Source organism: Cervus elaphus, chromosome 18, assembly GCF_910594005.1.
Source record: "Cervus elaphus chromosome 18, mCerEla1.1, whole genome shotgun sequence".
In the NCBI taxonomy this organism is placed as follows: domain Eukaryota; kingdom Metazoa; phylum Chordata; class Mammalia; order Artiodactyla; family Cervidae; genus Cervus; species Cervus elaphus.
The window spans coordinates 61,744,521-61,759,228 of NC_057832.1; the positions used below are offsets into that span (position 1 = coordinate 61,744,521).

A 14,708-nucleotide genomic window follows, 5' to 3' on the forward strand; every position below is an offset into this window, starting at 1 on the left:
ATCCCATGGACAGAAGAGTCTGGCGGACTACCATCCGCAGAGTCACAACTAGTAGGACAGAACTGAGCGCACACACACACAGTTGAAAGAGGAGTATGATTGGGCATTTGAGTTAGAAGTGAGTGGGGCAATGAATAGGGTACTGTGGAGAAAAGACTTCAAGTATTATAGTTGGCTTATAATCGGTTCGGTCTCGTTGGTTATAGGAAGCATGCCTGGGTAAAAGAAAATGAGGAAAAGTTAATTAATCTAAACTCCTTGTCAACTGAACTTACATATAAACTGGCTAATAATATTTGCGAGAAGGAAGAGACCTTATTCACAGAATTCTCTCAGCAGTATGTCCCTAACTAAAGGATTACTATAGTAAAAATACAGGATCTATGTTTGGATTTATAAGGCACGACTCTTGAAGAATGTCCCATAAATTATAGAATTCTCTTGGGTGTAAAATGGACATGTTTCATAACTTAAACTTTCCTGATTGTGTCAAGTAGCACCTTTTTTGGAGACCTCATGTTATTTGGGACCAGAGATAAGATGTCTATTTATAGAAGGAATGACTTGGAAAGCTGTGTGGAAGTCCCAGACCTTTTTCATCTGTGCTTCTTTTCTGGGGCTTTCCTGGTGGTTCAGAAAGTAAAGAATCTGCCCGGAATGCGGGAGACATGGGTTCGATCCCTGGCTTGGGAAGATCCCCTGGAGGAGGGAATGGCAACTGACTCCAGTATTCTTGCCTGGACAATCCCATGGGCAGAGGAGCCTGGCAGGCTACAGTCTGTGGGGTTGTAAAGAGCTGGACATGATCTAGGGCATCCTTAAACTTATTTGTAAAGCTTGATACCGGGTGAGATACTGATTTGTGTGTGTCTCCTTTAATAATTCAGTACTTGACTTCTCAACCCACTGTTCTCCTGACCTTCTCTACCCAATGTATTTTGATTGTTCGCAACAAAAATCACCAAATTCAATGAACTCTTTTCAAAGTCCTCTTATACATTTCCCTAATGAAAACTATCAATATCATTTGCTTCTGTTTCTGTAACTCTTTCTTAAATCTGTTACACAGTTTCTTCCTGGTATTTTTCTACTTTTCTGATAAGTCATCATTTAATGAGTATTTACTTTATCCTAGGTACTTTGCACACATTTCCTGTTTATAAGACTTATAACACCTCTGTGATCTAAGTGTTGTTATCTCTATTTTACGTAAGAGCTCATGAGAATCAAAGAATGCAATCATCTGCTCAGGTTCAAACAGAGCCTAGGTTAAACACAAGGCTTTGTGATTCCAAAAAGTCTGACACTAACTTGTCTTTCCCCATCTTCTCCTCTTTTAGCCTTAAATGTTATTTTTCCATAATTTCTTGTACTTTCATTCTTGCTCCAAATTTTTGTTTCTTAAACTTTTCTGGATCAAGAAACACTTCGAGAATTTGATGGAAGTTTTGGACTTATTTCTCAGAAAAGTCTATATAAAAATAAATCAAATATATTTCATACTTTTTTGGGTTTACTGTGAAATCTGACCAGGTCAAGAGGTGGCAGTCTCTGTGTTTACTCTAGCAATCTCATTAAGTTGAGTAGCTTCGGCTAGCATTTATTTGTGGTATAGTAAATATATCTGGTGCCCTGATTCACATTTGCTAAGTGACACCTCTGTTTTCAGCTATAAATGGGGTCGATAGTTCCATGGGGCTTCTATTTCATGCGGACCAAATCTGGCATCAAGTAACCCCTTACTGGCTTTCTGCACCAGGGTTTCTAGTTCAGACCTGTGAGAGTTAAACAGGCCAGAGGAAGCACAGCTTGGAAGTGTGGGGTGTTGATACCCTTGAGGAATGTCTGCCAATGGAATAGGATTTTATAGATTAATGTCCTGCTCTCTTGTCCTCAGATACACATTTCTGGGAAACATTCTGTGTTGTTCTCAGCAGGTACTGGCAGAATTGAGACCCACTGCCTACAGTGACAACCTCAGTAACACCTTTATATTGGTTTTTCCTCTTTGCCTGTCTCTCTCCCTGATCCCTCAATCCTGCTCTCTGGATCACCTCCCAAATAAACTAAATACAGGTTCTTGCTTCAGACTCAGCTTTCAGAGCAATCCTATCCAAATAAAATAATTCTTAAATTTGCTTTTCTTGTACTGACTTCTTTTTTGAGTTCCCATTCCATGTATCAGGCTGCCTGGATATTCCATGTATTTGGGGCCCTCATTCTTAGCACATCGCATTCATCAAACTTTCTTTATATTGGTTCCTGACATGATCATAAGGTGGTTAAAGATAAAACCTTTGGTGTCATCCTTGACTCCTTCCTCTGCCTCGTTCTCATCCTGTTACTAAATCCCATATATTCAGTCATCAGTTTATCTCCTGAATGTCTCACCCCTCCCTTCCTTTAGCTCCTCTGCCATAGACCTGGGAGCCTTAAATATTGAACCATCAACCTCTCTATAACAACAGACCAGCATCTCTGATCTCATATTATCCCTTCTCTCTGTGTCATTCCAGTTTCTTCTCATCTGTTTGCCTAAATGACCTCTCTAAGACACAAATCTGAAACTGTCTTTTCCTTTTCCTTCTTTAAATTATAACAAATAGAATAAGATCTGAATCACTTAGCATGGCATAAAAAAACAGTTTAGCCACAGCTTACATTCTCAGTCTCATCTTCCACCCTGTCCTTCCCACAAAGTTGTTTTTTATCCATGTCGAACATTCTCTGATCTTAGAACATGCATGTTCTTCGCAACTTCAATTATCTGTAGATGCTGTTCCTTCTGTTTGAACTGTCTTCCCTCCTCTCCTTGTCTGCCTGGCAAATGTGAGATCCTCTTTCAAGAACTGGCTCAAATGATATTTCCATCCTAATTCTCATTCCTCCCAAGCTTCAGTCTTCTGCAGTCCCATACAATTTTCACATTTCTCTAAATCTTCTCACAATGCATTTTCATAATATGTTCATGTCTTTATTTCCCTCAGTCTACTGTGTTCTCCAGAAATGCAGGCGCCGACTCTGATTTAGCTTGTCTTCCTAGTATGTGGTAGAAAGTGGCCGTTTAAAAATGTGTGCCCAACTTAAGTGAGTGGTGCTGAGAATATGGAGAGAGAATTAGACATTGAAGAGAGGATGATGGACTTAGGAGAGGATATTTATAAACAGGCAATTTGGAGGAGGCGGTGAAGAATGATGAATGAAAATGGAGCTTGAATATAAAAGGAAAGTCAGAAGAAAAATGTCTACAGATAGAATGCAAAGAGAAGAGAGATACAGGTGATATAGACATGTTCAGGGCTGTTGCTGTAAAAAACATGTTTTAGTGCTACATTTCTTAAGTACTGTTATTGTTTATACAAACTATGATATGCTCAGGGTCAATCTAATTTCAGATTTCAATTTATTCTTTAAAATTTTTGTACATAAAGGTGACTTGTACAAAATAACATTAAGTGATTTAAATGATCATTTCTAGATTGAAAACATTTTACAAACAGGAATTTTCCTTTTGAGAATCTTGATGGTCCAGGCTTCTAAATCTCAAAAAGAAGGCTGAGCATCACTTTGAGTCTCTTGTATTTTACCTGATGTAAAAGCTAGAGGTGGAGCCCGATGAGCAGTGGTATCAGGCTGCCAAAAAGTCTCTGAAATTTTCACAAATGAAAAGCTCAACATGCTTTCATCCTACAGATAAGTTCAGAGAAAACTGATTTGATTTATAGTGTTAATTCACCTTGCTAGATGACAGCAGGCAAGTAGAAAATACTTGAAACTTTTTTTTTATATTAATATAGAAGATATGTTGAAGAGATACCAGACCTGTTAGGATGTCTGAGATTTCTGAATTCATATGAGCAAGGATTTCTTACAGTTCTAATAAAAAGAACTTGCCCCTACGAGCACAGTGTTCTTTGCTGCTGTCTTGCAGTGACATGATAGTATTTGTGCCACGATATGATGTTCTAGGAATTTTTCTTTCTCTTTGATACACTGTCAATGGTCTCTCTACAGCATGATTGTATTTATCTGTTCTCTCCCTATCCATGTCTTCTTTTTATCTGGAATATTTTGCTATGAGTTTTTCCTTTTGGGAGACAATTAGGATTCTAATACCCCTAATATAGTCAGATTTTGCTAGAAAAGAGTCAGCAAACCTTCTTCAAATCAGTTATTCTGGATATTTTCCTAGGATATATAGTTGATTACATAAAAAAGGATATATATATATATATATATGTATATATATATATGTTGTATATATGCACATGCACACACACATATTTTTATCAGCATAACATAAAAAGCTTATTTCTTGGATCTTTATATACTTAAATGTTATCTTTTATATACTTAGCTTATGTGAATATGATTGATATTTGTATTTGTAGCTGAATTGGAAGCAGTCAGAAGATACAAAAGGCAAATTGATGATAAGCATAGTTTCCAGACTTAGCTGAATAGTATTGATACTTTGCACATATCAACTTAGATATTGTATAATTTTTGTTTTTCCTTGATGAAGTTCATGATTAATTTTTCTTCTGTCAGATTTTTTTACTACAGATATACCAGTTTCTCCCATTACCTTGTAGGAGTTTCTGGACCATAAACTATCCCTGTGAATTGATTCCACACTCCCTCAAATATGACTTTTCATAAGCCAAGTCCTTTAAAAATACATTTCATGTATTTCTCAGACTACATGTAAAATCAGTATCATGCAAACATAATACTTTTACTACTTTCATAGAGCATGGTGTTGAGAGGAAAAAAATTTAATATATCTGTGCTACATCTACATTAATGCAGTGGTGCAATATTGAAACTGCTTTTATCTGCCACATTTCTCAAATGAAAACGGCAGCTAAATTTTATGGTAGTTAAACTGTGAACCTTGCACACAGTCTTGCCTGTGTGGATCTGGCCCTTTGGTATTATTAAGGCAGTAGCCTTTATTCTGTATCTTAGACTTTAAAAGTTGCTGTGGATATAAGAAACCTATCATGTGGTCATGTCTACACCGTAAAATCTTTCCAAAGTGCGCAGCAAATTTTTGATAGAATTCATAGGCCTTTCAAGAAATTAGAGTGAAGTTCTGCCTGGCATTTCTGAAGCAGACGGTAGAGGAGACTGTGGTCTACTAGGCTCGAAGACTCTAGACATGGACTTTTCAATAGTTCCTGAGTGGTTCGGTAATAACCTGCCAATTGTTTGTAACTTCTGCTGTCTACCTGATAATCTTATATCTTACACACCAAGGAAGTGTAAATTCCACTGTTTGAAAAAGCAATGCCAACAATTAGGTGTTTTGAGACAAATACAGTGTTTATTAGTTAGAGTTCAGTTAAATCTTTCAGAGAAGTTTACCATTAAGCTGAAAAAGGAGCAGCAGATAAACCACTTTCCATGTGAATGTCTTTAAATGGCTTAGAAAGGGATTATGTTTTAAATATTCTTATACCTTTATGTAAATTGAGTATGCTAACATCCTTGCTGGGATGCCGATAAACTCCTCTCTCACCCACAGTCAACAGTACCTCTTCTTTAGCTGTCCTGATTAAATGAGTGACATTCACTACTGGCAAATCCCCCTGGAGTAACATTAGCTTGTGTGTGCCCAGCCACAATACCAGTAATGACATGATTCTGAGGGGATTTGAAACTCTACCTCAACAAATTTATTTCTGTTTTTCAATATATATTCAAAGCAATACTTTGGCATTGTAATGTGATTCTTGACAGGGCTAAGGTAAATTCATCATGCTAAACTGAAATGTTTCTGGCAGATGCCTACTCTGTAACAATCAAATTGTGTGTACTGTAATATATGACAACCACAGTGCTACTTCTAGTTGTAAAACTTGCAAGTGTAATTCTTTATTAATGCAAACTTGGAATGTAACTATGCAGTGTATTATCCCGCCTTATTTTTTCATTTAGAAAAACTTTTCAAGACAGTCTACCAACTTACAAATCATGGGAATTTTTGAGTGATTATAGAAAGAATACAACTTTTTTTTGTCACAAATATATGCAGGCATTTGATACTTTTCAAGATCAGACACTTGTTGAAATTTAAGAAAGCATACAAGTAACATGTCTTCTTTTATTAAATATTAATTTTACTCTCCATAGAAATAGTTATTTGTCCTAGGTGGATACTCTTTTTTTAAAGAAGAAATGATTAAAATGCCAATATTGTGTATTGAAATATTATAAAAAGAGATATGTTTTGAGATAACCTCTGACTAATTAGTGATACCATTTATATACTTCAGTACAGTTTATCATATTTTAGGTCAAAGAGCCTAAACAACAAAAAGTTTTGTTTAAAGGAAAATGTAATTCAAGTGAATGACAACCTTTTGACTTCATAATATAGTTAAAGCCTCAGCACATGTCTCCTTTAATTCCATGATATGAGCTCTGAAAAAAAAAAAACAAAAACACTCAAGGCACCAAAATATACATTTTAACCAATTTAAGCTTTGGTTTGGATTTCCAGCACATTTTCCTCCATACTTTGAATAATTGTTATTTTCATGAACAGATAAAAACTTTCAGTTCATATTGTATGATCTAGTTGCCAGATGCAAATCAAGGTTCCACTTGGGCAGCTGCATTGTGATCCCCTTCCAGTACCATCCCCTACCTCTATGGACATGAAAGAACCCACGGAGCTTCCTAGTGCGCTGTTGACTCTCCTCCTCCCTTACAATCCTTAGCACCTATAATTTAGAGACATGCTTGAAAATTCATTAGTATTTGTGATGTGAATTTAAATATTTACATTTTAATGTAATTATTTTGTAAGAAAACAGAAGTTAATTCTATGATCCTCTTGCAAATTTTTTTTTTTTTTTTTGCTAAGAATAGAATAGCTAAAGCAGGTCTGGGTCACTTTATTGGAACTAAGGAAACATAATATGTGATGCACAGAACTTTAGACAAATTAGGCAACCCCTTGGGGCCAGTAAACACCCTCCTAGACTAACACAGAACTTGGAACAGGCCCAGTTGAAAATTTGAATCAGGTTTGCAGAAAGACAAAGGCTGGCAAGAATATAACTTTGGAAGATTTACTCACTAATTTTAGAGCTGCTGGAGGCCAACCAAAGAGATTTGGGTCATACATTACCTAAGACTTATGATGGGAACTGGACTTACTAAGCCAATTAAAGAATGATTCATTCAACCAGTCAGTAATCAGTAACTAGTTAGCAATCTGTTGATTTAGTTAAAAATGACCCATCCACTGTGGATGTAGCCCAGTGAAAATTTCTCCTGTCTTTCACTTATTATGCTCACAGTTGTCATCCAGTGTGTGGTAGTAACACAGATCCAGTTCTGCATGTTAAGTAATTCATGGTATACATATATATTCATTCATTCACATATTAATTCAGCATATATATAGATGAACACCTCTCATATGCCAGGCACCCTGGCGATCCTTTGTCCATGTCTCTTTGCTTCTGTTTGCTTCTCGCTTCTCTTCCCCTTCCCCCAACCCCTGCCTTACATCTATTAGCGTACATCCCTAGCATACTAGGAAACTGAAACCTTTTACTCCAGCATTTTCCTCACTGGTTCACCTACCTGCATACTATGTATAGTACCACACCCATCATGTAAACCCACGATGAAATTCTGACAGTTTCCTAATATTGGTGAAACTGTTTATAAGCACTTTCAGGTCCATTATCTCATTTAACGAATACTTGACACTGGTGACCTGAAACGTGTAGTGTATGCACTTTAAAACTTCTATGAATTTGGCTTTCATTGAACGTTCATACAGTTGGTTTTGTATGTAAACACTGGGCACATTTAACAGGCTCATTCACCTGGAATAGTCTTTCAGTTCTCTTTCAGAGTTGTGTTTAATTCAGTCCCTCCCCACTGCCCCCACATGTGTTTCTACAGTCAGTGCCTCAGGTCAGATCCTTACCATCTTTTGTGTAGATGAACCCACAATCTCTTAAGTCCCTAATATGTTCATCCTCAGTCCTTTATCATTCATCTGCTGCCCCAATAAAGTTATATCAAAATATAAATTTGATCTTGCTGTTTCCTTGATTTAAGTCCTCAGAAGGCTTTACTTTGCCTCCAGGTCAAAGTTCAGAAGTTCAGAAGCACTCAAAGTGTTTGCCTTTTTGAACTTAGTTCTGCTTTTCCCCAACATCACCAATTCTGTCCCTTCCAACATTACTGCAATTTCAAAATACACCAATAACTATTTACTTTCTCCAAATCCCAGTTCAAATATTACCTCTTCTAAGAAAACTTCCTGGCCCTCCTGGGGAGTGTTAGTCAGCCTCCACTTCTCTCCTTTCTTAGCAATTATACCATCTCTAGTATGTCTTTAATTCTGTCAAATTAATGTGCATTCTTTCTCTAAGCTATGAATTTGTCAATAGACATCTTGATATCCCTACTCCCAGAACAGGGTCTGGAACAAACAGATTATCCTTGGCTGACTGGGTGAATCTTGAGGCATCAATTAAAATCTCAGTTCACCAACTCAGTGGAGGGGTTGAACTGGAGGACTAAGTGATCCTGGACCTACTATAGCTTAGAACTATGACTCTGAAGACATATAGATGTCACATCCAGTTCTTTTGTTACTATTAGTTACATTCACATGGAGTCTCCAAATAGCACATTCCTGCAGGGATTCATTTCCAGGCTAAGCTTTCTATTGCGGGTCTGCTTATATTAATATTGTTGAGTCATTTTAGGTTGTAGGGAAACAGGAAAGCCTCATTGTCTCTAGCAATCCTAAAGCTCCTGGTAGTGGTACCTTCTTTCTTTCCCTCTCCCACCCTCAGCCAGTTTTAGTGTCAAATATTAGCATGGAAATGTGTGATCATTGAACTAGGAATTGTTACGTACATTTCTGGAGTATCTAGTATAGTTCTTGTGGTATTAGATTTGACTAACTGTGTTTAAGAGACAAACATCTAAGAGACCACCAGAATTTACATTATTTTGATAAATCTTAGCAACATATGATAACAGTATTGGATTCAGACAATGTGTGCATTTGTACACACACACACTCACTCTTTCTCACTCCCTCATTAGAGTACTGGCAGGAAACAGATGGCTCACTCCAAGGGCTTAGTTGCAGAGCATTTAATAAAAGGGACTGTTTACAGAGGAACAGCCAGTCAAAAGGTAACAAACATGGGCTTTTGAAGTGCCAGGAACTGGCATCAATGGGAAACATTCCTTCCCCATGCTGGAGGGGACAAGATCAGGGAGCTGTGGCCGTGGAGGGGTCACTGCACACTGCACCTCACCGGGAGGAATGGAGTTGTGAAAAATCACTGCCTAGCAGGAAGGGGGCCTGGGAGCAAGGTGAGAATTAATACCTTGACCTCTCTCTCCTCCCACCTTCTGATTTCCCATTAGTGCTTGGCATCAGCCAATGCCAACTGGGAATCAGAAATCAAGGAACCCTGGCACAGTGCAGGCAGAGACAGAGAGCAGATCTTGAGAGTCATATGGAGAATGACCAGCAAACAGTCTTTTGAAGAACATCTAACTCTTGACTCCTCATCCATCCAACTAGAGGGAAAAAGTCATTGATAAACAGGAACAAGACAGTGGAATACTGTGAGCTGATTGACTTTGGGGTCAGTGTGTAATAAGAAATAAGCAGCACAGTTAGGTAACTATGATTTTCAGTCTCCCTCAGAGCCCATGCCAGGATACCCACTAAAGGCAGCAAAGATGGGAGATAAGAAACAAGGTAGGTAAAATTCAGATCCCAACTTCCTCACTCCAGTTTTAACCCAAGCAGCTGTGACTGAATCTCTTTATTAAGTTATATATAGGATTTCTTTAAAAATATATTGTTCTAATGGAAAGACCTGGGAACAGAAATCAGGTTTCCTACATCCTACCAGTTACTATGTGGCTCTAGGAAGTGAACTGAAGCAATCTGTCCCCATTTTTTCATCTGTAAAATGGAAGTAAAAACGTATATCGTAGGTAAATGGTAGAGCAGCCGAGATCAAATGAGAAAATGTATGTGGTTTCCTTTTGAAAAGTTAAAAAGCTCTACAAATGTCAGGCCCGATCCCTTTTGGATACTATCTTGTAAAGCTGGTCCCTGACTATAAGCTTGTCAATATCACATCCTCTCTTTGAGGCTATCTTTCCTCTACACATGGAGCACTTTGCTCCACTCCAGCTGAAACATCACATACAAAGAAAAGATAAGCAGTAAGAAAATCCAAATGTGTTGGCAATACGGCTGCATGTTAAAAAGAAAGAACTAGATTCACGTTGAACTCCGTTTGCGTGGTGCATAACTCCCCTTTCCATAGGTCCTATTAACTTCAAAGGGAGCTCCATGCATGTAAATGATTATATTTATTGGATGCGCCAACTCCTTCTTATCCTCCGGGCGCAATTAGAAATATCAGAAAAATGAATGTCAGAGACTTGGATCCATGTTTGATATTCTATGGGAAATTTCCCATAGTTACAGATGTTAAAATTCCTGCCCAACTGTCCAGTTACAAATATGTAGTATTTCTTCTTTTATCATCCCTGGAATTATTTCTATTTTAGAATATTCTTTTCTTCATTTAAGGAAAAATATTCTCTTCAGGTCCAGACAAGCTAGTGATAATATCTGTGCTTGTTGTACAACTTGGTATAGTAATACAAGTTTAGACTGCAGAACCCCTCTCTTGCAAGTAACTGTTAGGGCGTCCCTGAGATTATACCAATACTTTTAGCAATCCCAGTCCCACTTCAAGTTCACTCTAGTATCTGCTGGTTGAGACAGTGCCTAGGAACTAAATTCCTGGGTGCCCACTTTAATATTACATTCACTAAACCATACTGTAATGTCAGTGTTTGCTGTAAGTTCAAGCCATTATCGATATTCTTGTTGTCTAGCTGTAAATTCAGGGTTTTTTCCCAGTTGAAATCACCACAATCACTGAAAACAGATGGCAGGTGTGTGGAGAACTGTACTTTTTGTACTGATTCGTTGTTCTTTTTAAATTCACTTGTCTCGTGGCTCTTGGTGGAACTCTCTCTAGAACTAATTCTGACAACAATTTAACATCTTCACCCTGTCTTATCAGTGAATTTAAGTGCCTTGCAAATGTTACAAGCATGGCTCCTCAGTGATGCTATGTATATTATACACCCATGAGGGCAGGTCAGCGTTTTAACTATACTTTTTTTTTTTAAGTGACAAAAAAGCAGAAACATGGAAGAAGCCCCTCAGAGTAAATATTTAGAACTATGATGAAAGAGAAAACATGCATACTATTCAGTGATGAAAACCCTCGTTGGAAATGTACCCACATGTAGAGTGAGAGATACAAAGATGTTTCAAAATAATATTTTGTTAAGCAACATGCTTTATAAAAATCATTCTAGCCAGTCTTATAGACAAACAAAACTACATGCACAAAGTAATTTGGATCCACTTTGAATTATCTGTGAGAAATTAGTAGGCAAAGATAGTCCAATTTCAGTAAATATTTATGGAGCAAAACAATCCGAAATATATATAACAATCAAATTTCTAGTGAAAATGTGTGTAAGTAGGTTTATTTTGAAAGGAAAAGTCCTACTCCCAGTGTCATAACCAATTAAATTCTCCAGGTAATGACCCCATTTGCATAGTGAGCGGAGCCCACAAGTGGGAATTTTAATGGGCACACCACCTGAGTACAGTAATCGAGAGTGACACGTCTTGAACTAGTTTTGTGCTTACCCCACTGAAAATTCTACTCATATTATTTTTAATGTCAAGCTACAAGTCAAATTTCAAGATGATGGATTTGTTCTTTTTTAAGCACTGAGTTTGAATAAAAGAAATGCTTTAATTCTGTTATGCATTGCATATCTTTGCTTTAACTAATCTGCAGTTCTGATTCTCACCATTGCTCCATTTTCTTCAGTGATTGGAATTTAATTTTATTCATTAATTTGTGAATAATTAGATAAAAAAAAAATGACATCCTCAGCAGCCAAATTGCTTTAGGATTGCCATTTAATGTACTTTTTACCAGAATATGTATTATCGTTAAGCTGGCATAATAGTTTACTAAAAATGTAATTGTATAAATATGCCCAATTATTCTTTCTGATGATCTAACAAAGTCTAATATGTATTCATGGGCATTTCCCTCCTCCTTCACCTCAACACCAATAAAACGTAGTTCCTGCAGAGCTGATCACAGATGCCTTGTCATCTGAAGGTGTTACTTTTAAAAGATATTCTCCTTCTCTCTCAGGCACTATTCATGTCCTTGAAAGAATTGTGCATTCTGATTGAGGGATCATATGAGGTCCACATTAAATTATATAATAAAGGTGATCTTGAGACACTTGAGAGTCAGACACACATGATGAACTGTGCTATCCAGGTTTTGAGATGACATTTTAAAACTTCTTTTGTTTCACTCGAAGATTGCTTGAGATCCTAACTATTTGTAGGTGTTTGACACCACTCCGTCACATCTGTAATTGGCATAGCATCCAGCAGACAGGCTCTGTACATCTTTACACTGCAACCTACCAAGTTAAGAATGTATTGGTTCAATATAAAACAGCAGGCTGTTTTTAGACATAGTTACTAGTGCACAAGCTTTAATATGGCCTGGCTTCATCCTATAATGAGATCTTTTGGTTCCCTGCTCAACGGGCTTTTATTCCTTTGCAAAAGGCTATGAACTATGTCAAGTGGATCAGCTGCTTTTGTACACCCTCTTTCTTGGCTTTGGAATGTAATTCCTTTGCTTCTACCCCTTTATGCATCAGACAGAACTTAAGAACCTTTTCAGTTTTTCAAGCTAAACTGAGAATTTGTGTGAATTTGCTTTTCACTGTTTTCCTAATAATTACATTCTCCACTGAACCTCAAAGACCTGCCTGAAAGTGAACACTTAATTGCAGAGCTATACTTCATCTTTAACAGATATATCTATACCCTCTGTTGGTAATATGTTGAGGCATGGTTAGCTAAATTGATTTCTTCACAGTCACCTCACAAATAAATTTGAGATTCTCTTTTAGCAAGGGTGAAGGTGAGGAGGGATCAAGGGCATAAATAATGGACAAACAGAATTACAACTAGTGGCTGCAGTTCTCTAGGAAGGCAAGGAACTACTCATTTTGACATTTGGCTGCTTGTGGTGGTGGTGGTTTAGTTGTTCAGTTGTGTCTGACTCTCTTGGCAGCTCAGGGGCTGTAGTTACTGCCCAGGTGGAGAATGTCACCCAGCTGTCCCAGTGTGACGAAGAGTGAGATGCTGATTTCTGCTTGCCTAGATAGAAATTCTTTCTAGTTGAGGCTTTGATGTGGCTCTGCTTAGAATCCTGTTCACCTCCAGACTGCCTGTTGAACTTGACTAAAATTTGGTCATTTGGATGATACTCATTCACAGGCCTTTAGAGAGGGCAGTCAGTGTTCATTGGGAATTCTGCAATGTGAAAATACATGGCGGATTTAGTCACCAGTGATGACTTTTGCGAAAACCACCCCTCCACATTAGGTCTGCATCAACCCCTTCCATTTTAACCATAATCTCTAAAAGTAATCTGAAATGAACAAGTAAATATTCGTAGCCTCAGTAACAGTTTTCTCATGGAAAGTGGCAAACGTCTCCCGAAGGTTGAAACATCCTGAGGGTTTTTTGATTCCCTTGAGGGACTTAAAGAAAACAGTCACATAAATTTATTGATTATACGGGACATAGAGATGAAGGGTTAAAAAGAATGCCTTGTAGTACCCAAGCCTCAATTTTAAAATATAAATAGTAAGTGTAGAATAAACCCTATCCCTATATTAACTGTCATTTAAAACAAAAATGGTATGCTTTTCTATATTAGTATTAAAATAAGAGAAAAATGGATATTATAGTGTCTGATGAAATTTTATCTTGCCTGTCAGATTAGATGTAATAAACTTACAGGCCTACAAATCACACGTAATTGGAAAGGGCATAAAGGTCTTGAATAGTATGAAAAATAATCTTATTAATAAATAAACATTCATTAGATGGTTGGGTAAATCTAGGCATTGAAACTGGAATTCAAGAAGGCAAGCCACAGAGACTCTGGACTCGAATCTTATTTATGTTAGGCAGTGACTTTGACGTTTATAACATTAGAATCTAGGGCACTGATAAGAGTTTGTATAGATGAAGAATGAAAAGTTATTACATAAGGTTGCCTTGGTTACTCCATGAACTGTTCAGAGAAACACTGGCTATTTCAGGTGAGGGAAATGGATATAGTCAATATACTATAAGAACACAAAAATAAAATTATTATACTCCTAAGTAAAATGTCTTCTCCTAAATAAAGTGATTCAAGGGGTTAAATACTAATAACAAAACATTTCCTACTACTTACAAATTGTGCCACTAAAAACCCTAGTTGAAAGTACTTCTGATGATTTACTTTTGGGTGAAATTCATTAAATACCCAATTCCATAGATCTTTTGTGTCTAATTCCAGCATATATATATATATATATATATATTTACCACAGTTTTTTAATAAGCTGGGAGATAATTCCAAAGCAAATAGGTAAAAGCAATTTACTAAAAAACAAATGTGAAAAATGTGAATTTTGCTCTACTGTGAAGTTTTAACAGAAAACCATGTTTTACCATGTTTTGAAATCATTTGTCAACTATGATTTGCAGTATAAACTGATCTGAA

General features: G+C 37.0%; 1 long non-coding RNA gene across 1 annotated transcript in view; it reads left to right on the plus strand.

Annotated features, from left to right (window-relative positions):
- Positions 1 to 14,708, plus strand: part of LOC122673762 — a 389,014-nt gene that overhangs the window by 351,611 nt on the left and 22,695 nt on the right. The window lies entirely within an intron of this gene.